The 23694-nt window shown below is 42.1% G+C and overlaps 1 protein-coding gene across 2 annotated transcripts in view; it reads right to left on the bottom strand.

Moving 5' to 3' along the window:
• The window catches only part of mlpha (melanophilin a), a 93065-nt gene that overhangs the window by 55739 nt on the left and 13632 nt on the right, over positions 1-23694 (bottom strand). The gene's annotated exons all lie outside the window — the stretch shown is intronic.

The raw sequence follows: 23694 nt of genomic DNA, 5'->3' as shown, positions 1-23694 counted from the left end.
ATGTCAGGGTAGTTTAATAGTGTAGAGAGACGTCATCTGTCTCATGTCAGGGTAGTTTAATAGTATAGAGACGTCACCTGTCTCATGTCAGGGTAGTTTAATAGTGTAGAGAGACGTCATCTGTCTCATGTCAGGGTAGTTTAATAGTATAGAGACGTCACCTGTCTCATGTCAGGGTAGTTTAATAGTGTAGAGAGACATCACCTGTCTCATGTCAGGGTAGTTTAATAGTGTATAGAGACGTCATCTGTCTCATGTCAGGGTAGTTTAATAGTGTAGAGAGACGTCATCTGTCTCATGTCAGGGTAGTTTAATAGTGTAGAGAGACGTCATCTGTCTCATGTCAGGGTAGTTTAATAGTGTAGAGAGACGTCATCTGTCTCATGTCAGGGTAGTTTAATAGTGTATAGAGACGTCATCTGTCTCATGTCAGGGTAGTTTAATAGTGTAGAGAGACGTCATCTGTCTCATGTCAGGTAGTTTAATAGTGTAGAGAGACGTCATCTGTCTCATGTCAGGGTAGTTTAATAGTGTAGAGAGACGTCATCTGTCTCATGTCAGGGTAGTTTAATAGTGTAGAGAGACGTCATCTGTCTCATGTCAGGGTAGTTTAATAGTGTAGAGACGTCATCTGTCTCATGTCAGGGTAGTTTAATAGTGTAGAGAGACGCCACCTGTCTCAGTCAGGGTAGTTTAATAGTGTAGAGAGATGTCATCTGTCTCATGTCAGGGTAGTTTAGTAGTGTAGAGACGTCATCTGTCTCATGTCAGGGTAGTTTAATAGTGTAGAGAGACGCCACCTGTCTCAGTCAGGGTAGTTTAATAGTGTAAAGAGACGTCATCTGTCTCGGTCAGGGTAGTTTAATATTGTATAGGGACGTCATCTGTCTCATGTCAGGGTAGTTTAATAGTGTAGAGAGACGTCACCTGTCTCATGTCAGGGTAGTTTATTAGTGTAGAGACGTCATCTGTCTCATGTCAGGGTAGTTTAATAGTGTAGAGAGACGTCATCTGTCTCATGTCAGGGTAGTTTAATAGTGTAGAGAGACGTCACCTGTCTCATGTCAGGGTAGTTTAATAGTGTAGAGAGACTTCACCTGTCTCATGTCAGGGTAGTTTAATAGTGTAGAGAGACGTCATCTGTCTCATGTCAGGGTAGTTTAATAGTGTAGAGAGACGTCATCTGTCTCATGTCAGGGTAGTTTAATAGTATAGAGACGTCACCTGTCTCATGTCAGGGTAGTTTAATAGTGTAGAGAGACGTCATCTGTCTCATGTCAGGGTAGTTTAATAGTATAGAGACGTCACCTGTCTCATGTCAGGGTAGTTTAATAGTGTAGAGAGACATCACCTGTCTCATGTCAGGGTAGTTTAATAGTGTATAGAGACGTCATCTGTCTCATGTCAGGGTAGTTTAATAGTGTAGAGAGACGTCATCTGTCTCATGTCAGGGTAGTTTAATAGTGTAGAGAGACGTCATCTGTCTCATGTCAGGGTAGTTTAATAGTGTAGAGAGACGTCATCTGTCTCATGTCAGGGTAGTTTAATAGTGTATAGAGACGTCATCTGTCTCATGTCAGGGTAGTTTAATAGTGTAGAGAGACGTCATCTGTCTCATGTCAGAGTAGTTTAATAGTGTATACAGACGTCATCTGTCTCATGTCAGGGTAGTTTAATAGTGTAGAGAGACGTCATCTGTCTCATGTCAGGTAGTTTAATAGTGTAGAGAGACGTCATCTGTCTCATGTCAGGGTAGTTTAATAGTGTAGAGAGACGTCATCTGTCTCATGTCAGGGTAGTTTAATAGTGTAGAGAGACGTCATCTGTCTCATGTCAGGGTAGTTTAATAGTGTAGAGACGTCATCTGTCTCATGTCAGGGTAGTTTAATAGTGTAGAGAGACGCCACCTGTCTCAGTCAGGGTAGTTTAATAGTGTAGAGAGATGTCATCTGTCTCATGTCAGGGTAGTTTAGTAGTGTAGAGACGTCATCTGTCTCATGTCAGGGTAGTTTAATAGTGTAGAGAGACGCCACCTGTCTCAGTCAGGGTAGTTTAATAGTGTAAAGAGACGTCATCTGTCTCGGTCAGGGTAGTTTAATATTGTATAGGGACGTCATCTGTCTCATGTCAGGGTAGTTTAATAGTGTAGAGAGACGTCACCTGTCTCATGTCAGGGTAGTTTATTAGTGTAGAGACGTCATCTGTCTCATGTCAGGGTAGTTTAATAGTGTAGAGAGACGTCATCTGTCTCATGTCAGGGTAGTTTAATAGTGTAGAGAGACGTCACCTGTCTCATGTCAGGGTAGTTTAATAGTGTAGAGAGACTTCACCTGTCTCATGTCAGGGTAGTTTAATAGTGTAGAGAGACGTCATCTGTCTCATGTCAGGGTAGTTTAATAGTGTAGAGAGACGTCACCTGTCTCATGTCAGGGTAGTTTAATAGTGTAGAGAGACGTCACCTGTCTCATGTCAGGGTAGTTTAATAGTGTAGAGAGACGTCATCTGTCTCATGTCAGGGTAGTTTAATAGTGTAGAGAGACGTCACCTGTCTCATGTCAGGGTAGTTTAATAGTGTAGAGAGACGTCATCTGTCTCATGTCAGGGTAGTTTAATAGTGTAGAGAGACGTCATCTGTCTCATGTCAGGGTAGTTTAATAGTGTAGAGACGTCATCTGTCTCATGTCAGGGTAGTTTAATAGTGTAGAGAGACGTCATCTGTCTCATGTCAGGGTAGTTTAATAGTGTATAGAGACGTCATCTGTCTCATGTCAGGGTAGTTTAATAGTGTAGAGAGACGTCATCTGTCTCATGTCAGAGTAGTTTAATAGTGTATACAGACGTCATCTGTCTCATGTCAGGGTAGTTTAATAGTGTAGAGAGACGTCATCTGTCTCATGTCAGGGTAGTTTAATAGTGTAGAGAGACGTCATCTGTCTCATGTCAGGGTAGTTTAATAGTGTATAGAGACGTCATCTGTCTCATGTCAGGGTAGTTTAATAGTGTAGAGAGACGTCATCTGTCTCATGTCAGGGTAGTTTAATAGTGTAGAGAGACGTCATCTGTCTCATGTCAGGGTAGTTTAATAGTGTAGAGAGACGTCATCTGTCTCATGTCAGGGTAGTTTAATAGTGTAGAGAGACGTCATCTGTCTCATGTCAGGGTAGTTTAATAGTGTAGAGAGACGTCATCTGTCTCATGTCAGGGTAGTTTAATAGTGTAGAGACGTCATCTGTCTCATGTCAGGGTAGTTTAATAGTGTAGAGAGACGCCACCTGTCTCAGTCAGGGTAGTTTAATAGTGTAGAGAGATGTCATCTGTCTCATGTCAGGGTAGTTTAGTAGTGTAGAGACGTCATCTGTCTCATGTCAGGGTAGTTTAATAGTGTAGAGAGACGCCACCTGTCTCAGTCAGGGTAGTTTAATAGTGTAAAGAGACGTCATCTGTCTCGGTCAGGGTAGTTTAATATTGTATAGGGACGTCATCTGTCTCATGTCAGGGTAGTTTAATAGTGTAGAGAGACGTCACCTGTCTCATGTCAGGGTAGTTTATTAGTGTAGAGACGTCATCTGTCTCATGTCAGGGTAGTTTAATAGTGTATAGAGACGTCATCTGTCTCATGTCAGGGTAGTTTAATAGTGTAGAGAGACGTCACCTGTCTCATGTCAGGGTAGTTTAATAGTGTAGAGAGACTTCACCTGTCTCATGTCAGGGTAGTTTAATAGTGTAGAGAGACGTCATCTGTCTCATGTCAGGGTAGTTTAATAGTGTAGAGAGACGTCACCTGTCTCATGTCAGGGTAGTTTAATAGTGTAGAGAGACGTCACCTGTCTCATGTCAGGGTAGTTTAATAGTGTAGAGAGACGTCATCTGTCTCATGTCAGGGTAGTTTAATAGTGTAGAGAGACGTCACCTGTCTCATGTCAGGGTAGTTTAATAGTGTAGAGAGACGTCACCTGTCTCATGTCAGGGTAGTTTAATAGTGTAGAGAGACGTCATCTGTCTCATGTCAGGGTAGTTTAATAGTGTAGAGAGACGTCACCTGTCTCATGTCAGGGTAGATTAATAGTGTAGAGAGACGTAATCTGTCTCACGTCAGGGTAGTTTAATAGTGTAGAGAGACGTCATCTGTCTCATGTCAGGGTAGTTTAATAGTGTAGAGTGACGTCATCTGTCTCATGTCAGGGTAGTTTAATAGTGTATAGAGACGTCATCTGTCTCATGTCAGGGTAGTTTAATAGTGTAGAGAGACATCACCTGTCTCATGTCAGGGTAGTTTAATAGTGTATAGAGACGTCATCTGTCTCATGTCAGGGTAGTTTAATAGTGTAGAGAGACGTCACCTGTCTCATGTCAGGGTAGTTTAATAGTGTAGAGAGACGTCATCTGTCTCATGTCAGGGTAGTTTAATAGTGTAGAGAGACGTCATCTGTCTCATGTCAGGGTAGTTTAATAGTGTAGAGACGTCATCTGTCTCATGTCAGGGTAGTTTAATAGTGTAGAGAGACGTCATCTGTCTCATGTCAGGGTAGTTTAATAGTGTATAGAGACGTCATCTGTCTCATGTCAGGGTAGTTTAATAGTGTAGAGAGACGTCATCTGTCTCATGTCAGAGTAGTTTAATAGTGTATACAGACGTCATCTGTCTCATGTCAGGGTAGTTTAATAGTGTAGAGAGACGTCATCTGTCTCATGTCAGGGTAGTTTAATAGTGTAGAGAGACGTCATCTGTCTCATGTCAGGGTAGTTTAATAGTGTATAGAGACGTCATCTGTCTCATGTCAGGGTAGTTTAATAGTGTAGAGAGACGTCATCTGTCTCATGTCAGGGTAGTTTAATAGTGTAGAGAGACGTCATCTGTCTCATGTCAGGGTAGTTTAATAGTGTAGAGAGACGTCATCTGTCTCATGTCAGGGTAGTTTAATAGTGTAGAGAGACGTCATCTGTCTCATGTCAGGGTAGTTTAATAGTGTAGAGAGACGTCATCTGTCTCATGTCAGGGTAGTTTAATAGTGTAGAGAGACGTCATCTGTCTCATGTCAGGGTAGTTTAATAGTGTAGAGACGTCATCTGTCTCATGTCAGGGTAGTTTAATAGTGTAGAGAGACGCCACCTGTCTCAGTCAGGGTAGTTTAATAGTGTAGAGAGATGTCATCTGTCTCATGTCAGGGTAGTTTAGTAGTGTAGAGACGTCATCTGTCTCATGTCAGGGTAGTTTAATAGTGTAGAGAGACGCCACCTGTCTCAGTCAGGGTAGTTTAATAGTGTAAAGAGACGTCATCTGTCTCGGTCAGGGTAGTTTAATATTGTATAGGGACGTCATCTGTCTCATGTCAGGGTAGTTTAATAGTGTAGAGAGACGTCACCTGTCTCATGTCAGGGTAGTTTATTAGTGTAGAGACGTCATCTGTCTCATGTCAGGGTAGTTTAATAGTGTATAGAGACGTCATCTGTCTCATGTCAGGGTAGTTTAATAGTGTAGAGAGACGTCACCTGTCTCATGTCAGGGTAGTTTAATAGTGTAGAGAGACTTCACCTGTCTCATGTCAGGGTAGTTTAATAGTGTAGAGAGACGTCATCTGTCTCATGTCAGGGTAGTTTAATAGTGTAGAGAGACGTCACCTGTCTCATGTCAGGGTAGTTTAATAGTGTAGAGAGACGTCACCTGTCTCATGTCAGGGTAGTTTAATAGTGTAGAGAGACGTCATCTGTCTCATGTCAGGGTAGTTTAATAGTGTAGAGAGACGTCACCTGTCTCATGTCAGGGTAGTTTAATAGTGTAGAGAGACGTCACCTGTCTCATGTCAGGGTAGTTTAATAGTGTAGAGAGACGTCATCTGTCTCATGTCAGGGTAGTTTAATAGTGTAGAGAGACGTCACCTGTCTCATGTCAGGGTAGATTAATAGTGTAGAGAGACGTAATCTGTCTCACGTCAGGGTAGTTTAATAGTGTAGAGAGACGTCATCTGTCTCATGTCAGGGTAGTTTAATAGTGTAGAGTGACGTCATCTGTCTCATGTCAGGGTAGTTTAATAGTGTATAGAGACGTCATCTGTCTCATGTCAGGGTAGTTTAATAGTGTAGAGAGACATCACCTGTCTCATGTCAGGGTAGTTTAATAGTGTATAGAGACGTCATCTGTCTCATGTCAGGGTAGTTTAATAGTGTAGAGAGACGTCATCTGTCTCATGTCAGGGTAGTTTAATAGTGTAGAGAGACGTCATCTGTCTCATGTCAGGGTAGTTTAATAGTGTAGAGAGACGTCATCTGTCTCATGTCAGGGTAGTTTAATAGTGTATAGAGACGTCATCTGTCTCATGTCAGGGTAGTTTAATAGTGTAGAGAGACGTCATCTGTCTCATGTCAGAGTAGTTTAATAGTGTATACAGACATCATCTGTCTCATGTCAGGGTAGTTTAATAGTGTAGAGAGACGTCATCTGTCTCATGTCAGGGTAGTTTAATAGTGTAGAGAGATGTCATCTGTCTCATGTCAGGGTAGTTTAATAGTGTAGAGAGACGTCATCTGTCTCATGTCAGGGTAGTTTAATAGTGTAGAGAGACGTCATCTGTCTCATGTCAGGGTAGTTTAATAGTGTAGAGAGACGTCACCTGTCTCAGTCAGGGTAGTTTAATAGTGTAAAGAGACGTCATCTGTCTCGGTCAGGGTAGTTTAATATTGGATAGGGACGTCATCTGTCTCATGTCAGGGTAGTTTAATAGTGTAGAGAGACGTCACCTGTCTCATGTCAGGGTAGTTTATTAGTGTAGAGACGTCATCTGTCTCATGTCAGGGTAGTTTAATAGTGTAGAGAGACGTCATCTGTCTCATGTCAGGGTAGTTTAATAGTGTAGAGAGACGTCACCTGTCTCATGTCAGGGTAGTTTAATAGTGTAGAGAGACTTCACCTGTCTCATGTCAGGGTAGTTTAATAGTGTAGAGAGACGTCATCTGTCTCATGTCAGGGTAGTTTAATAGTGTAGAGAGACGTCATCTGTCTCATGTCAGGGTAGTTTAATAGTGTAGAGAGACGTCACCTGTCTCATGTCAGGGTAGTTTAATAGTGTAGAGAGACGTCACCTGTCTCATGTCAGGGTAGTTTAATAGTGTAGAGAGACGTCATCTGTCTCATGTCAGGGTAGTTTAATAGTGTAGAGAGACGTCACCTGTCTCATGTCAGGGTAGTTTAATAGTGTAGAGAGACGTCATCTGTCTCATGTCAGGGTAGTTTAATAGTGTAGAGAGACGTCATCTGTCTCATGTCAGGGTAGTTTAATAGTGTAGAGACGTCATCTGTCTCATGTCAGGGTAGTTTAATAGTGTAGAGAGACGTCATCTGTCTCATGTCAGGGTAGTTTAATAGTGTATAGAGACGTCATCTGTCTCATGTCAGGGTAGTTTAATAGTGTAGAGAGACGTCATCTGTCTCATGTCAGAGTAGTTTAATAGTGTATACAGACGTCATCTGTCTCATGTCAGGGTAGTTTAATAGTGTAGAGAGACGTCATCTGTCTCATGTCAGGGTAGTTTAATAGTGTAGAGAGACGTCATCTGTCTCATGTCAGGGTAGTTTAATAGTGTATAGAGACGTCATCTGTCTCATGTCAGGGTAGTTTAATAGTGTAGAGAGACGTCATCTGTCTCATGTCAGGGTAGTTTAATAGTGTAGAGAGACGTCATCTGTCTCATGTCAGGGTAGTTTAATAGTGTAGAGAGACGTCATCTGTCTCATGTCAGGGTAGTTTAATAGTGTAGAGAGACGTCATCTGTCTCATGTCAGGGTAGTTTAATAGTGTAGAGAGACGTCATCTGTCTCATGTCAGGGTAGTTTAATAGTGTAAAGAGACGTCATCTGTCTCGGTCAGGGTAGTTTAATATTGGATAGGGACGTCATCTGTCTCATGTCAGGGTAGTTTAATAGTGTAGAGAGACGTCACCTGTCTCATGTCAGGGTAGTTTATTAGTGTAGAGACGTCATCTGTCTCATGTCAGGGTAGTTTAATAGTGTAGAGAGACGTCATCTGTCTCATGTCAGGGTAGTTTAATAGTGTAGAGAGACGTCACCTGTCTCATGTCAGGGTAGTTTAATAGTGTAGAGAGACTTCACCTGTCTCATGTCAGGGTAGTTTAATAGTGTAGAGAGACGTCATCTGTCTCATGTCAGGGTAGTTTAATAGTGTAGAGAGACGTCATCTGTCTCATGTCAGGGTAGTTTAATAGTGTAGAGAGACGTCACCTGTCTCATGTCAGGGTAGTTTAATAGTGTAGAGAGACGTCACCTGTCTCATGTCAGGGTAGTTTAATAGTGTAGAGAGACGTCATCTGTCTCATGTCAGGGTAGTTTAATAGTGTAGAGAGACGTCACCTGTCTCATGTCAGGGTAGTTTAATAGTGTAGAGAGACGTCATCTGTCTCATGTCAGGGTAGTTTAATAGTGTAGAGAGACGTCATCTGTCTCATGTCAGGGTAGTTTAATAGTGTAGAGACGTCATCTGTCTCATGTCAGGGTAGTTTAATAGTGTAGAGAGACGTCATCTGTCTCATGTCAGGGTAGTTTAATAGTGTATAGAGACGTCATCTGTCTCATGTCAGGGTAGTTTAATAGTGTAGAGAGACGTCATCTGTCTCATGTCAGAGTAGTTTAATAGTGTATACAGACGTCATCTGTCTCATGTCAGGGTAGTTTAATAGTGTAGAGAGACGTCATCTGTCTCATGTCAGGGTAGTTTAATAGTGTAGAGAGACGTCATCTGTCTCATGTCAGGGTAGTTTAATAGTGTATAGAGACGTCATCTGTCTCATGTCAGGGTAGTTTAATAGTGTAGAGAGACGTCATCTGTCTCATGTCAGGGTAGTTTAATAGTGTAGAGAGACGTCATCTGTCTCATGTCAGGGTAGTTTAATAGTGTAGAGAGACGTCATCTGTCTCATGTCAGGGTAGTTTAATAGTGTAGAGAGACGTCATCTGTCTCATGTCAGGGTAGTTTAATAGTGTAGAGAGACGTCATCTGTCTCATGTCAGGGTAGTTTAATAGTGTAGAGAGACGTCATCTGTCTCATGTCAGGGTAGTTTAATAGTGTAGAGACGTCATCTGTCTCATGTCAGGGTAGTTTAATAGTGTAGAGAGACGCCACCTGTCTCAGTCAGGGTAGTTTAATAGTGTAGAGAGATGTCATCTGTCTCATGTCAGGGTAGTTTAGTAGTGTAGAGACGTCATCTGTCTCATGTCAGGGTAGTTTAATAGTGTAGAGAGACGCCACCTGTCTCAGTCAGGGTAGTTTAATAGTGTAAAGAGACGTCATCTGTCTCGGTCAGGGTAGTTTAATATTGTATAGGGACGTCATCTGTCTCATGTCAGGGTAGTTTAATAGTGTAGAGAGACGTCACCTGTCTCATGTCAGGGTAGTTTAATAGTGTAGAGAGACTTCACCTGTCTCATGTCAGGGTAGTTTAATAGTGTAGAGAGACGTCATCTGTCTCATGTCAGGGTAGTTTAATAGTGTAGAGAGACGTCACCTGTCTCATGTCAGGGTAGTTTAATAGTGTAGAGAGACGTCACCTGTCTCATGTCAGGGTAGTTTAATAGTGTAGAGAGACGTCATCTGTCTCATGTCAGGGTAGTTTAATAGTGTAGAGAGACGTCACCTGTCTCATGTCAGGGTAGTTTAATAGTGTAGAGAGACGTCATCTGTCTCATGTCAGGGTAGTTTAATAGTGTAGAGAGACGTCACCTGTCTCATGTCAGGGTAGTTTAATAGAGTAGAGAGACGTCACCTGTCTCATGTCAGGGTAGTTTAATAGTGTAGAGAGACGTCATCTGTCTCATGTCAGGGTAGTTTAATAGTGTAGAGAGACGTCACCTGTCTCATGTCAGGGTAGATTAATAGTGTAGAGAGACGTAATCTGTCTCACGTCAGGGTAGTTTAATAGTGTAGAGAGACGTCATCTGTCTCATGTCAGGGTAGTTTAATAGTGTAGAGTGACGTCATCTGTCTCACGTCAGGGTAGTTTAATAGTGTAGAGAGACGTCATCTGTCTCATGTCAGGGTAGTTTAATAGTGTAGAGAGACGTCATCTGTCTCATGTCAGGGTAGTTTAATAGTGTATAGAGACGTCATCTGTCTCATGTCAGGGTAGTTTAATAGTGTATAGAGACGTCATCTGTCTCATGTCAGGGTAGTTTAATAGTGTAGAGAGACGTCATCTGTCTCATGTCAGGGTAGTTTAATAGTGTAGAGAGACGTCATCTGTCTCATGTCAGGGTAGTTTAATAGTGTAGAGACGTCATCTGTCTCATGTCAGGGTAGTTTAATAGTGTTGAGACGTCATCTGTCTCATCTCAGGGTAGTTTAATAGTGTAGAGAGATGTCATCTGTCTCATGTCAGGGTAGTTTAATAGTGTATAGAGACGTCATCTGTCTCATGTCAGGGTAGTTTAATAGTGTATAGAGACGTCATCTGTCTCATGTCAGGGTAGTTTAATAGTGTAGAGAGACGTCACCTGTCTCATGTCAGGGTAGTTTAATAGTGTAGAGAGACGTCACCTGTCTCATGTCAGGGTAGTTTAATAGTGTAGAGAGACGTCATCTGTCTCCTGTCAGGGTAGTTTAATAGTATAGAGACGTCACCTGTCTCATGTCAGGGTAGTTTAATAGTGTAGAGAGACGTCATCTGTCTCATGTCAGGGTAGTTTAATAGTATAGAGACGTCACCTGTCTCATGTCAGGGTAGTTTAATAGTGTAGAGAGACATCACCTGTCTCATGTCAGGGTAGTTTAATAGTGTAGAGAGACATCACCTGTCTCATGTCAGGGTAGTTTAATAGTGTAGAGAGACGTCATCTGTCTCCTGTCAGGGTAGTTTAATAGTGTAGAGAGACGTCATCTGTGTCATGTCAGGGTAGTTTAATAGTGTAGAGAGAAGTCACCTGTCTCATGTCAGGGTAGTTTATTAGTGTAGAGACGTCATCTGTCTCAGTCAGGGTAGTTTAATAGTGTAGAGAGATGTCATCTGTCTCATGTCAGGGTAGTTTAGTAGTGTAGAGACGTCATCTGTCTCATGTCAGGGTAGTTTAATAGTGTAGAGAGACGCCACCTGTCTCAGTCAGGGTAGTTTAGTAGTGTAAAGAGACGTCATCTGTCTCGGTCAGGGTAGTTTAATATTGTATAGGGACGTCATCTGTCTCATGTCAGGGTAGTTTAATAGTGTAGAGAGACGTCACCTGTCTCATGTCAGGGTAGTTTAATAGTGTAGAGAGACGTCACCTGTCTCATGTCAGGGTAGTTTATTAGTTTAGAGACGTCATCTGTCTCATGTCAGGGTAGTTTAATAGAGTAGAGAGACGTCATCTGTCTCATGTCAGGGTAGTTTAATAGTGTAGAGAGACGTCATCTGTCTCATGTCAGGGTAGTTTAATAGTGTATAGAGACGTCATCTGTCTCATGTCAGGGTAGTTTAATAGTGTATAGAGACGTCATCTGTCTCATGTCAGGGTAGTTTAATAGTGTAGAGAGACGTCATCTGTCTCATGTCAGGATAGTTTAATAGTGTAGAGAGACGTCACCTGTCTCATGTCAGGGTAGTTTAATAGTGTAGAGAGACGTCATCTGTCTCCTGTCAGGGTAGTTTAATAGTATAGAGACGTCACCTGTCTCATGTCAGGGTAGTTTAATAGTGTAGAGAGACGTCATCTGTCTCATGTCAGGGTAGTTTAATAGTATAGAGACGTCACCTGTCTCATGTCAGGGTAGTTTAATAGTGTAGAGAGACATCACCTGTCTCATGTCAGGGTAGTTTAATAGTGTATAGAGACGTCATCTGTCTCATGTCAGGGTAGTTTAATAGTGTAGAGAGACGTCATCTGTCTCATGTCAGGGTAGTTTAATAGTGTAGAGAGACTTCATCTGTCTCATGTCAGGGTAGTTTAATAGTGTAGAGAGACGTCATCTGTCTCATGTCAGGGTAGTTTATTGTGTATAGAGACGTCATCTGTCTCATGTCAGGGTAGTTTAATAGTGTAGAGAGACGTCATCTGTCTCATGTCAGAGTAGTTTAATAGTGTATACTGACGTCATCTGTCTCATGTCAGGGTAGTTTAATAGTGTAGAGAGACGTCATCTGTCTCATGTCAGGGTAGTTTAATAGTGTAGAGAGACGTCATCTGTCTCATGTCAGGGTAGTTTAATAGTGTAGAGAGACGTCATCTGTCTCATGTCAGGGTAGTTTAATAGTGTATAGAGACGTCACCTGTCTCATGTCAGGGTAGTTTAATAGTGTATAGAGACGTCACCTGTCTCATGTCAGGGTAGTTTAATAGTGTAGAGAGACATCACCTGTCTCATGTCAGGGTAGTTTAATAGTGTAGAGAGACGCCACCTGTCTCAGTCAGGGTAGTTTAATAGTGTATAGAGACGTCATCTGTCTCATGTCAGGGTAGTTTAATAGTGTATAGAGACGTCATCTGTCTCATGTCAGGGTAGTTTAATAGTGTAAAGAGACGTCATCTGTCTCGGTCAGGGTAGTTTAATATTGTATAGGGACGTCATCTGTCTCATGTCAGGGTAGTTTATTAGTGTAGAGACGTCATCTGTCTCATGTCAGGGTAGTTTAATAGTGTAGAGAGACGTCACCTGTCTCATGTCAGGGTAGTTTATTAGTGTAGAGACGTCATCTGTCTCATGTCAGGGTAGTTTAATAGTGTAGAGAGACGTCACCTGTCTCATGTCAGGGTAGTTTAATAGTGTAGAGAGACTTCACCTGTCTCATGTCAGGGTAGTTTAATAGTGTAGAGAGACGTCATCTGTCTCATGTCAGGGTAGTTTAATAGTATAGAGAGACGTCACCTGTCTCATGTCAGGGTAGTTTAATAGTGTAGAGAGACGTCACCTGTCTCATGTCAGGGTAGTTTAATAGTGTAGAGAGACGTCATCTGTCTCATGTCAGGGTAGTTTAATAGTGTAGAGAGACGTCACCTGTCTCATGTCAGGGTAGTTTAATAGTGTAGAGAGACGTCATCTGTCTCATGTCAGGGTAGTTTAATAGTGTAGAGAGACGTCATCTGTCTCATGTCAGGGTAGTTTAATAGTGTAGAGACGTCATCTGTCTCATGTCAGGGTAGTTTAATAGTGTAGAGATACGCCACCTGTCTCAGTCAGGGTAGTTTAATAGTGTAGAGAGATGTCATCTGTCTCATGTCAGGGTAGTTTAGTAGTGTAGAGACGTCATCTGTCTCATGTCAGGGTAGTTTAATAGTGTAGAGAGACGTCATCTGTCTCATGTCAGGGTAGTTTAATAGTGTAGAGAGACGTCATCTGTCTCAGTCAGGGTAGTTTAATAGTGTATAGAGACGTCATCTGTCTCATGTCAGGGTAGTTTAATAGTGTAGAGAGACGTCATCTGTCTCATGTCAGGGTAGTTTAATAGTGTAGGAGACGTCATCTGTCTCATGTCAGGGTAGTTTAATAGTGTAGGAGACGTCATCTGTCTCATGTCAGGGTAGTTTAATAGTGTATAGAGACGTCATCTGTCTCAGTCAGGGTAGTTTAATAGTGTAGAGAGACGTCATCTGTCTCATGTCAGGGTAGTTTAATAGTGTAGAGAGACGCCACCTGTCTCATGTCAGGGTAGTTTAATAGTGTATAGAGACGTCATCTGTCTCAGTCAGGGTAGTTTAATAGTGTAGAGACGTCATCTGTCTCATGTCAGGGTAGTTTAATAGTGTAGAGAGACGTCATCTGTCTCATGTCAGGGTAGTTTAATAGTGTAGAGAGACGTCATCTGTCTCATGTCAGGGTAGTTTAATAGTGTAGAGACGTCATCTGTCTCATGTCAGGGTAGTTTAATAGTGTAGAGATACGCCACCTGTCTCATGTCAGGGTAGTTTAATAGTGTATAGAGACGTCATCTGTCTCAGTCAGGGTAGTTTAATAGTGTAGAGAGACGTCATCTGTCTCATGTCAGGGTAGTTTAATAGTGTAGAGAGACGTCACCTGTCTCATGTCAGGGTAGTTTAATAGTGTAGAGAGACGTCACCTGTCTCATGTCAGGGTAGTTTAATAGTGTAGAGAGACGTCATCTGTCTCATGTCAGGGTAGTTTAATAGTGTAGAGAGACGTCACCTGTCTCATGTCAGGGTAGTTTAATAGTGTAGAGAGACGTCATCTGTCTCATGTCAGGGTAGTTTAATAGTGTAGAGAGACGTCATCTGTCTCATGTCAGGGTAGTTTAATAGTGTAGAGACGTCATCTGTCTCATGTCAGGGTAGTTTAATAGTGTAGAGATACGCCACCTGTCTCAGTCAGGGTAGTTTAATAGTGTAGAGAGATGTCATCTGTCTCATGTCAGGGTAGTTTAGTAGTGTAGAGACGTCATCTGTCTCATGTCAGGGTAGTTTAATAGTGTAGAGAGACGTCATCTGTCTCATGTCAGGGTAGTTTAATAGTGTAGAGAGACGTCATCTGTCTCAGTCAGGGTAGTTTAATAGTGTATAGAGACGTCATCTGTCTCATGTCAGGGTAGTTTAATAGTGTAGAGAGACGTCATCTGTCTCATGTCAGGGTAGTTTAATAGTGTAGGAGACGTCATCTGTCTCATGTCAGGGTAGTTTAATAGTGTAGGAGACGTCATCTGTCTCATGTCAGGGTAGTTTAATAGTGTATAGAGACGTCATCTGTCTCAGTCAGGGTAGTTTAATAGTGTAGAGAGACGTCATCTGTCTCATGTCAGGGTAGTTTAATAGTGTAGAGAGACGCCACCTGTCTCATGTCAGGGTAGTTTAATAGTGTATAGAGACGTCATCTGTCTCAGTCAGGGTAGTTTAATAGTGTAGAGACGTCATCTGTCTCATGTCAGGGTAGTTTAATAGTGTAGAGAGACGTCATCTGTCTCATGTCAGGGTAGTTTAATAGTGTAGAGAGACGTCATCTGTCTCATGTCAGGGTAGTTTAATAGTGTAGAGACGTCATCTGTCTCATGTCAGGGTAGTTTAATAGTGTAGAGATACGCCACCTGTCTCATGTCAGGGTAGTTTAATAGTGTATAGAGACGTCATCTGTCTCAGTCAGGGTAGTTTAATAGTGTAGAGAGACGTCATCTGTCTCATGTCAGGGTAGTTTAATAGTGTAGAGAGACGTCATCTGTCTCATGTCAGGGTAGTTTAATAGTGTAGAGAGACGTCACCTGTCTAATGTCAGGGTAGTTTATTAGTGTAGAGACGTCATCTGTCTCATGTCAGGGTAGTTTAATAGTGTAGAGAGACGTCATCTGTCTCATGTCAGGGTAGTTTAATAGTGTAGAGAGACGTCATCTGTCTCATGTCAGAGTAGTTTAATAGTGTATACAGACGTCATCTGTCTCATGTCAGGGTAGTTTAATAGTGTATACAGACGTCATCTGTCTCATGTCAGGGTAGTTTAATAGTGTAGAGTGACGTCATCTGTCTCTGTCAGGGTAGTTTAATAGTGTAGAGAGACGTCATCTGTCTCATGTCAGGGTAGTTTAATAGTGTATAGAGACGTCATCTGTCTCATGTCAGGGTAGTTTAATAGTGTAAAGAGACGTCATCTGTCTCGGTCAGGGTAGTTTAATAGTGTATAGAGACGTCATCTGTCTCATGTCAGGGTAGTTTAATAGTGTAGAGAGACGTCATCTGTCTCATGTCAGGGTAGTTTAATAGTGTAGAGAGACGTCACCTGTCTCATGGCAGGGTAGTTTATTAGTGTAGAGACGTCACCTGTCTCATGTCAGGGTAGTTTAATAGTGTAGAGAGACGTCATCTGTCTCATGTCAGGGTAGTTTAATAGTGTAGAGAGACGTCATCTGTCTCATGTCAGGGTAGTTTAATAGTGTATAGAGACGTCATCTGTCTCATGTCAGGGTAGTTTAATAGTGTAAAGAGACGTCATCTGTCTCGGTCAGGGTAGTTTAATAGTGTATAGAGACGTCATCTGTCTCATGTCAGGGTAGTTTAATAGTGTAGAGAGACGTCATCTGTCTCATGTCAGGGTAGTTTAATAGTGTAGAGAGACGTCACCTGTCTCATGTCAGGGTAGTTTATTAGTGTAGAGACGTCATCTGTCTCATGTCAGGGTAGTTTAATAGTGTAGAGAGACGTCATCTGTCTCATGTCAGGGTAGTTTAATAGTGTAGAGAGACGTCATCTGTCTCATGTCAGAGTAGTTTAATAGTGTATACAGACGTCATCTGTCTCATGTCAGGGTAGTTTAATAGTGTAGAGTGACGTCATCTGTCTCTGTCAGGGTAGTTTAATAGTGTAGAGAGACGTCATCTGTCTCATGTCAGGGTAGTTTAATAGTGTAGAGAGACGTCATCTGTCTCATGTCAGGGTAGTTTAATAGTGTAGAGAGACGTCATCTGTCTCATGTCAGGGTAGTTTAATAGTGTAGAGAGACGTCATCTGTCTCATGTCAGGGTAGTTTAATAGTGTAGAGAGACGTCACCTGTCTCATGTCAGGGTAGTTTAATAGTGTAGAGAGACGTCATCTGTCTCATGTCAGGGTAGTTTAGTAGTGTAGAGAGACGTCACCTGTCTCATGTCAGGGTAGTTTAATAGTGTAGAGAGACGTCTCATGTCAGGGTACTTTAATAGTGTAGAGAGACGTCACCTGTCTCATGTCAGGGTAGTTTAATAGTATAGAGATGTCACCTGTCTCATGTCAGGGTAGTTTAATAGTGTAGAAAGACGTCACCTGTCTCACGTCAGGGTAGTTTAATAGTGTAGAGAGACATCAGCTGTCTCATGTCAGGGTAGTTTAATAGTGTATAGAGACGTCATCTGTCTCATGTCAGGGTAGTTTAATAGTGTAGAGAGACGTCATCTGTCTCATGTCAGGGTAGTTTAATAGTGTAGAGAGACGTCATCTGTCTCCTGTCAGGGTAGTTTAATAGTGTAGAGAGACGTCACCTGTCTCATGTCAGGGTAGTTTAATAGTGTAGAGAGACGTCACCTGTCTCACGTCAGGGTAGGTTAATAGTGTAGAGAGACGTCACCTGTCTCACGTCAGGGTAGTTTAATAGTGTAGAGAGACGTCACCTGTCTCATGTCAGGGTAGTTTAATAGTGTAGAGAGACGTCACCTGTCTCATGTCAGGGTAGTTTAATAGTGTATAGAGACGTCATCTGTCTCATGTCAGGGTAGTTTAATAGTGTATAGAGACGTCATCTGTCTCATGTCAGGGTAGTTTAATAGTGTAGAGAGATGTCATCTGTCTCATGTCAAAGTAGTTTAATAGTGTATACAGACGTCATCTGTCTCATGTCAGGGTAGTTTAATAGTGTAGAAAGACGTCATCTGTCTCATGTCAGGGTATTTTAATAGTATAGAGACGTCACCTGTCTCATGTCAGGGTAGTTTAATAGTGTAGAGAGACATCACCTGTCTCATGTCAGGATAGTTTAATAGTGTATAGAGACGTCATCTGTCTCATGTCAGGGTAGTTTAATAGTGTAGAGAGACGTCATCTGTCTCATGTCAGGGTAGTTTAATAGTGTAGAGAGACGTCACCTGTCTCATGTCAGGGTAGTTTAATAGTGTAGAGAGACGTCACCTGTCTAATGTCAGGGTAGTTTAATAGTGTAGAGAGACGTCACCTGTCTCATGTCAGGGTAGTTTAATAGTGTATAGAGACGTCATCTGTCTCATGTCAGGGTAGTTTAATAGTGTATAGAGACGTCATCTGTCTCATGTCAGGGTAGTTTAATAGTGTAGAGAGATGTCATCTGTCTCATGTCAAAGTAGTTTAATAGTGTATACAGACGTCACCTGTCTCATGTCAGGGTAGTTTAATAGTGTAGAGAGACGACACCTGTCTCATGTCACGGTAGTTTAATAGTGTAGAGACGTCACCTGTCTCATGTCAGGGTAGTTTAATAGTGTAGAGAGACGTCATCTGTCTCATGTCAGGGTAGTTTAATAGTGTAGAGAGACGTCATCTGTCTCATGTCAGGGTAGTTTAATAGTGTAGAGAGACGTCATCTGTCTCATGTCAGGGTAGTTTAATAGTGTAGAGAGACGTCATCTGTCTCATGTCAGGGTAGTTTAATAGTGTAGAGAGACGTCATCTGTCTCATGTCAGGGTAGTTTAATAGTGTAGAGAGACGTCACCTGTCTCATGTCAGGGTAGTTTAATAGTGTAGAGAGACGTCACCTGTCTCATGTCAGGGTAGTTTAATAGTGTAGGAGACGTCATCTGTCTCATGTCAGGGTAGTTTAATAGTGTAGGAGACGTCATCTGTCTCATGTCAGGGTAGTTTAATAGTGTATAGAGACGTCATCTGTCTCATGTCAGGGTAGTTTAATAGTGTAAAGAGACGTCATCTGTCTCGGTCAGGGTAGTTTAATAGTGTATAGAGACGTCATCTGTCTCATGTCAGGGTAGTTTAATAGTGTAGAGAGACGTCATCTGTCTCATGTCAGGGTAGTTTAATAGTGTAGAGAGACGTCACCTGTCTCATGTCAGGGTAGTTTATTAGTGTAGAGACGTCATCTGTCTCATGTCAGGGTAGTTTAATAGTGTAGAGAGACGTCATCTGTCTCATGTCAGGGTAGTTTAATAGTGTAGAGAGACGTCATCTGTCTCATGTCAGAGTAGTTTAATAGTGTATACAGACGTCATCTGTCTCATGTCAGGGTAGTTTAATAGTGTAGAGTGACGTCATCTGTCTCTGTCAGGGTAGTTTAATAGTGTAGAGAGACGTCATCTGTCTCATGTCAGGGTAGTTTAATAGTGTAGAGAGACGTCATCTGTCTCATGTCAGGGTAGTTTAATAGTGTAGAGAGACGTCATCTGTCTCATGTCAGGGTAGTTTAATAGTGTAGAGAGACGTCATCTGTCTCATGTCAGGGTAGTTTAATAGTGTAGAGAGACGTCACCTGTCTCATGTCAGGGTAGTTTAATAGTGTAGAGAGACGTCATCTGTCTCATGTCAGGGTAGTTTAGTAGTGTAGAGAGACGTCACCTGTCTCATGTCAGGGTAGTTTAATAGTGTAGAGAGACGTCTCATGTCAGGGTACTTTAATAGTGTAGAGAGACGTCATCTGTCTCATGTCAGGGTAGTTTAATAGTGTAGAGAGACGTCACCTGTCTCATGTCAGGGTAGTTTAATAGTGTAGAGAGACGTCACCTGTCTCATGTCAGGGTAGTTTAATAGTGTAGAGAGACGTCATCTGTCTCATGTCAGGGTAGTTTAATAGTGTAGAGACGTCATCTGTCTCATGTCAGGGTAGTTTAATAGTGTAGAGATACGCCACCTGTCTCAGTCAGGGTAGTTTAATAGTGTAGAGAGATGTCATCTGTCTCATGTCAGGGTAGTTTAATAGTGTAGAGAGACGTCATCTGTCTCATGTCAGGGTAGTTTAATAGTGTAGAGAGACGTCATCTGTCTCATGTCAGGGTAGTTTAATAGTGTAGAGACGTCATCTGTCTCATGTCAGGGTAGTTTAATAGTGTAGAGATACGCCACCTGTCTCAGTCAGGGTAGTTTAATAGTGTAGAGAGATGTCATCTGTCTCATGTCAGGGTAGTTTAGTAGTGTAGAGACGTCATCTGTCTCATGTCAGGGTAGTTTAATAGTGTAGAGAGACGTCATCTGTCTCATGTCAGGGTAGTTTAATAGTGTAGAGAGACGTCATCTGTCTCAGTCAGGGTAGTTTAATAGTGTATAGAGACGTCATCTGTCTCATGTCAGGGTAGTTTAATAGTGTAGAGAGACGTCATCTGTCTCATGTCAGGGTAGTTTAATAGTGTAGGAGACGTCATCTGTCTCATGTCAGGGTAGTTTAATAGTGTAGGAGACGTCATCTGTCTCATGTCAGGGTAGTTTAATAGTGTATAGAGACGTCATCTGTCTCAGTCAGGGTAGTTTAATAGTGTAGAGAGACGTCATCTGTCTCATGTCAGGGTAGTTTAATAGTGTAGAGAGACGCCACCTGTCTCATGTCAGGGTAGTTTAATAGTGTATAGAGACGTCATCTGTCTCAGTCAGGGTAGTTTAATAGTGTAGAGACGTCATCTGTCTCATGTCAGGGTAGTTTAATAGTGTAGAGAGACGTCATCTGTCTCATGTCAGGGTAGTTTAATAGTGTAGAGAGACGTCATCTGTCTCATGTCAGGGTAGTTTAATAGTGTAGAGACGTCATCTGTCTCATGTCAGGGTAGTTTAATAGTGTAGAGATACGCCACCTGTCTCATGTCAGGGTAGTTTAATAGTGTATAGAGACGTCATCTGTCTCAGTCAGGGTAGTTTAATAGTGTAGAGAGACGTCATCTGTCTCATGTCAGGGTAGTTTAATAGTGTATAGAGACGTCATCTGTCTCAGTCAGGGTAGTTTAATAGTGTAGAGAGATGTCATCTGTCTCATGTCAGGGTATTTTAGTAGTGTAGAGACGTCATCTGTCTCATGTCAGGGTAGTTTAATAGTGTAGAGAGACGTCATCTGTCTCATGTCAGGGTAGTTTAATAGTGTATAGAGACGTCATCTGTCTCATGTCAGGGTAGTTTAATAGTGTAAAGAGACGTCATCTGTCTCGGTCAGGGTAGTTTAATAGTGTATAGAGACGTCATCTGTCTCATGTCAGGGTAGTTTAATAGTGTAGAGAGACGTCATCTGTCTCATGTCAGGGTAGTTTAATAGTGTAGAGAGACGTCACCTGTCTCATGGCAGGGTAGTTTATTAGTGTAGAGACGTCACCTGTCTCATGTCAGGGTAGTTTAATAGTGTAGAGAGACGTCATCTGTCTCATGTCAGGGTAGTTTAATAGTGTAGAGAGACGTCATCTGTCTCATGTCAGGGTAGTTTAATAGTGTATAGAGACGTCATCTGTCTCATGTCAGGGTAGTTTAATAGTGTAAAGAGACGTCATCTGTCTCGGTCAGGGTAGTTTAATAGTGTATAGAGACGTCATCTGTCTCATGTCAGGGTAGTTTAATAGTGTAGAGAGACGTCATCTGTCTCATGTCAGGGTAGTTTAATAGTGTAGAGAGACGTCACCTGTCTCATGTCAGGGTAGTTTATTAGTGTAGAGACGTCATCTGTCTCATGTCAGGGTAGTTTAATAGTGTAGAGAGACGTCATCTGTCTCATGTCAGGGTAGTTTAATAGTGTAGAGAGACGTCATCTGTCTCATGTCAGAGTAGTTTAATAGTGTATACAGACGTCATCTGTCTCATGTCAGGGTAGTTTAATAGTGTAGAGTGACGTCATCTGTCTCTGTCAGGGTAGTTTAATAGTGTAGAGAGACGTCATCTGTCTCATGTCAGGGTAGTTTAATAGTGTAGAGAGACGTCATCTGTCTCATGTCAGGGTAGTTTAATAGTGTAGAGAGACGTCATCTGTCTCATGTCAGGGTAGTTTAATAGTGTAGAGAGACGTCATCTGTCTCATGTCAGGGTAGTTTAATAGTGTAGAGAGACGTCACCTGTCTCATGTCAGGGTAGTTTAATAGTGTAGAGAGACGTCATCTGTCTCATGTCAGGGTAGTTTAGTAGTGTAGAGAGACGTCACCTGTCTCATGTCAGGGTAGTTTAATAGTGTAGAGAGACGTCTCATGTCAGGGTACTTTAATAGTGTAGAGAGACGTCACCTGTCTCATGTCAGGGTAGTTTAATAGTATAGAGATGTCACCTGTCTCATGTCAGGGTAGTTTAATAGTGTAGAAAGACGTCACCTGTCTCATGTCAGGGTAGTTTAATAGTGTAGAGAGACATCAGCTGTCTCATGTCAGGGTAGTTTAATAGTGTATAGAGACGTCATCTGTCTCATGTCAGGGTAGTTTAATAGTGTAGAGAGACGTCATCTGTCTCATGTCAGGGTAGTTTAATAGTGTAGAGAGACGTCATCTGTCTCCTGTCAGGGTAGTTTAATAGTGTAGAGAGACGTCACCTGTCTCACGTCAGGGTAGTTTAATAGTGTAGAGAGACGTCACCTGTCTCACGTCAGGGTAGTTTAATAGTGTAGAGAGACGTCACCTGTCTCACGTCAGGGTAGTTTAATAGTGTAGAGAGACGTCACCTGTCTCATGTCAGGGTAGTTTAATAGTGTAGAGAGACGTCACCTGTCTCATGTCAGGATAGTTTAATAGTGTATAGAGACATCACCTTTCTCATGTCAGGATAGTTTAATAGTGTATAGAGACGTCATCTGTCTCATGTCAGGGTAGTTTAATAGTGTAGAGAGACGTCATCTGTCTCATGTCAGGGTAGTTTAATAGTGTAGAGAGACGTCACCTGTCTCATGTCAGGGTAGTTTAATAGTGTAGAGAGACGTCACCTGTCTAATGTCAGGGTAGTTTAATAGTGTAGAGAGACGTCACCTGTCTCATGTCAGGGTAGTTTAATAGTGTATAGAGACGTCATCTGTCTCATGTCAGGGTAGTTTAATAGTGTATAGAGACGTCATCTGTCTCATGTCAGGGTAGTTTAATAGTGTAGAGAGATGTCATCTGTCTCATGTCAAAGTAGTTTAATAGTGTATACAGACGTCACCTGTCTCATGTCAGGGTAGTTTAATAGTGTAGAGAGACGTCACCTGTCTCATGTCACGGTAGTTTAATAGTGTAGAGACGTCACCTGTCTCATGTCAGGGTAGTTTAATAGTGTAGAGAGACGTCATCTGTCTCATGTCAGGGTAGTTTAATAGTGTAGAGAGACGTCATCTGTCTCATGTCAGGGTAGTTTAATAGTGTAGAGAGACGTCATCTGTCTCATGTCAGGGTAGTTTAATAGTGTAGAGAGACGTCATCTGTCTCATGTCAGGGTAGTTTAATAGTGTAGAGAGACGTCATCTGTCTCATGTCAGGGTAGTTTAATAGTGTAGAGAGACGTCACCTGTCTCATGTCAGGGTAGTTTAATAGTGTAGAGAGACGTCACCTGTCTCATGTCAGGGTAGTTTAATAGTGTAGAGAGACGTCACCTGTCTCATGTCAGGGTAGTTTAATAGTGTAGAGAGACGTCACCTGTCTCATGTCAGGGTAGTTTAATAGTGTAGCGAGACGTCTCATGTCAGGGTAGTTTAATAGTGTAGAGAGACGTCACCTGTCTCATGTCAGGGTAGTTTAATAGTGTAGAGAGACGTCATCTGTCTCATGTCAGGGTAGTTTGCTAGTGTATAGAGACGTCATCTGTCTCATGTCAGGGTCGTTTAATAGTGTAAAGAGACGTCATCTGTCTCGGTCAGGGTAGTTTAATAGTGTATAGAGACGTCATCTGTCTCATGTCAGGGTAGTTTAATAGTGTAGAGAGACGTCACCTGTCTCATTTCAGGGTAGTTTATTAGTGTAGAGACGTCATCTGTCTCATGTCAGGGTAGTTTAATAGTGTAGAGAGACGTCTCATGTCAGGGTAGTTTAATAGTGTAGAGAGACGTCACCTGTCTCATGTCAGGGTAGTTTAATAGTGTAGAGAGACGTCATCTGTCTCATGTCAGGGTAGTTTAATAGTGTAGAGACGTCACCTGTCTCATGTCAGGGTAGTTTAATAGTGTAGAGAGACGTCATCTGTCTCATGTCAGGGTAGTTTAATAGTGTAGAGAGACGTCATCTGTCTCATGTCAGGGTAGTTTAATAGTGTAGAGAGACGTCATCTGTCTCATGTCAGGGTAGTTTAATAGTGTAGAGAGACGTCATCTGTCTCACGTCAGGGTAGTTTAATAGTGTAGAGAGACGTCATCTGTCTCACGTCA

Source organism: Salmo salar, chromosome 17, assembly GCF_965601325.2.
Source record: "Salmo salar chromosome 17, fSalSal1, whole genome shotgun sequence".
Taxonomy (NCBI): domain Eukaryota; kingdom Metazoa; phylum Chordata; class Actinopteri; order Salmoniformes; family Salmonidae; genus Salmo; species Salmo salar.
The sequence above is the reverse complement of the archived record's forward strand: the minus strand, read 5'-3'. Positions and strand labels throughout refer to the sequence as shown.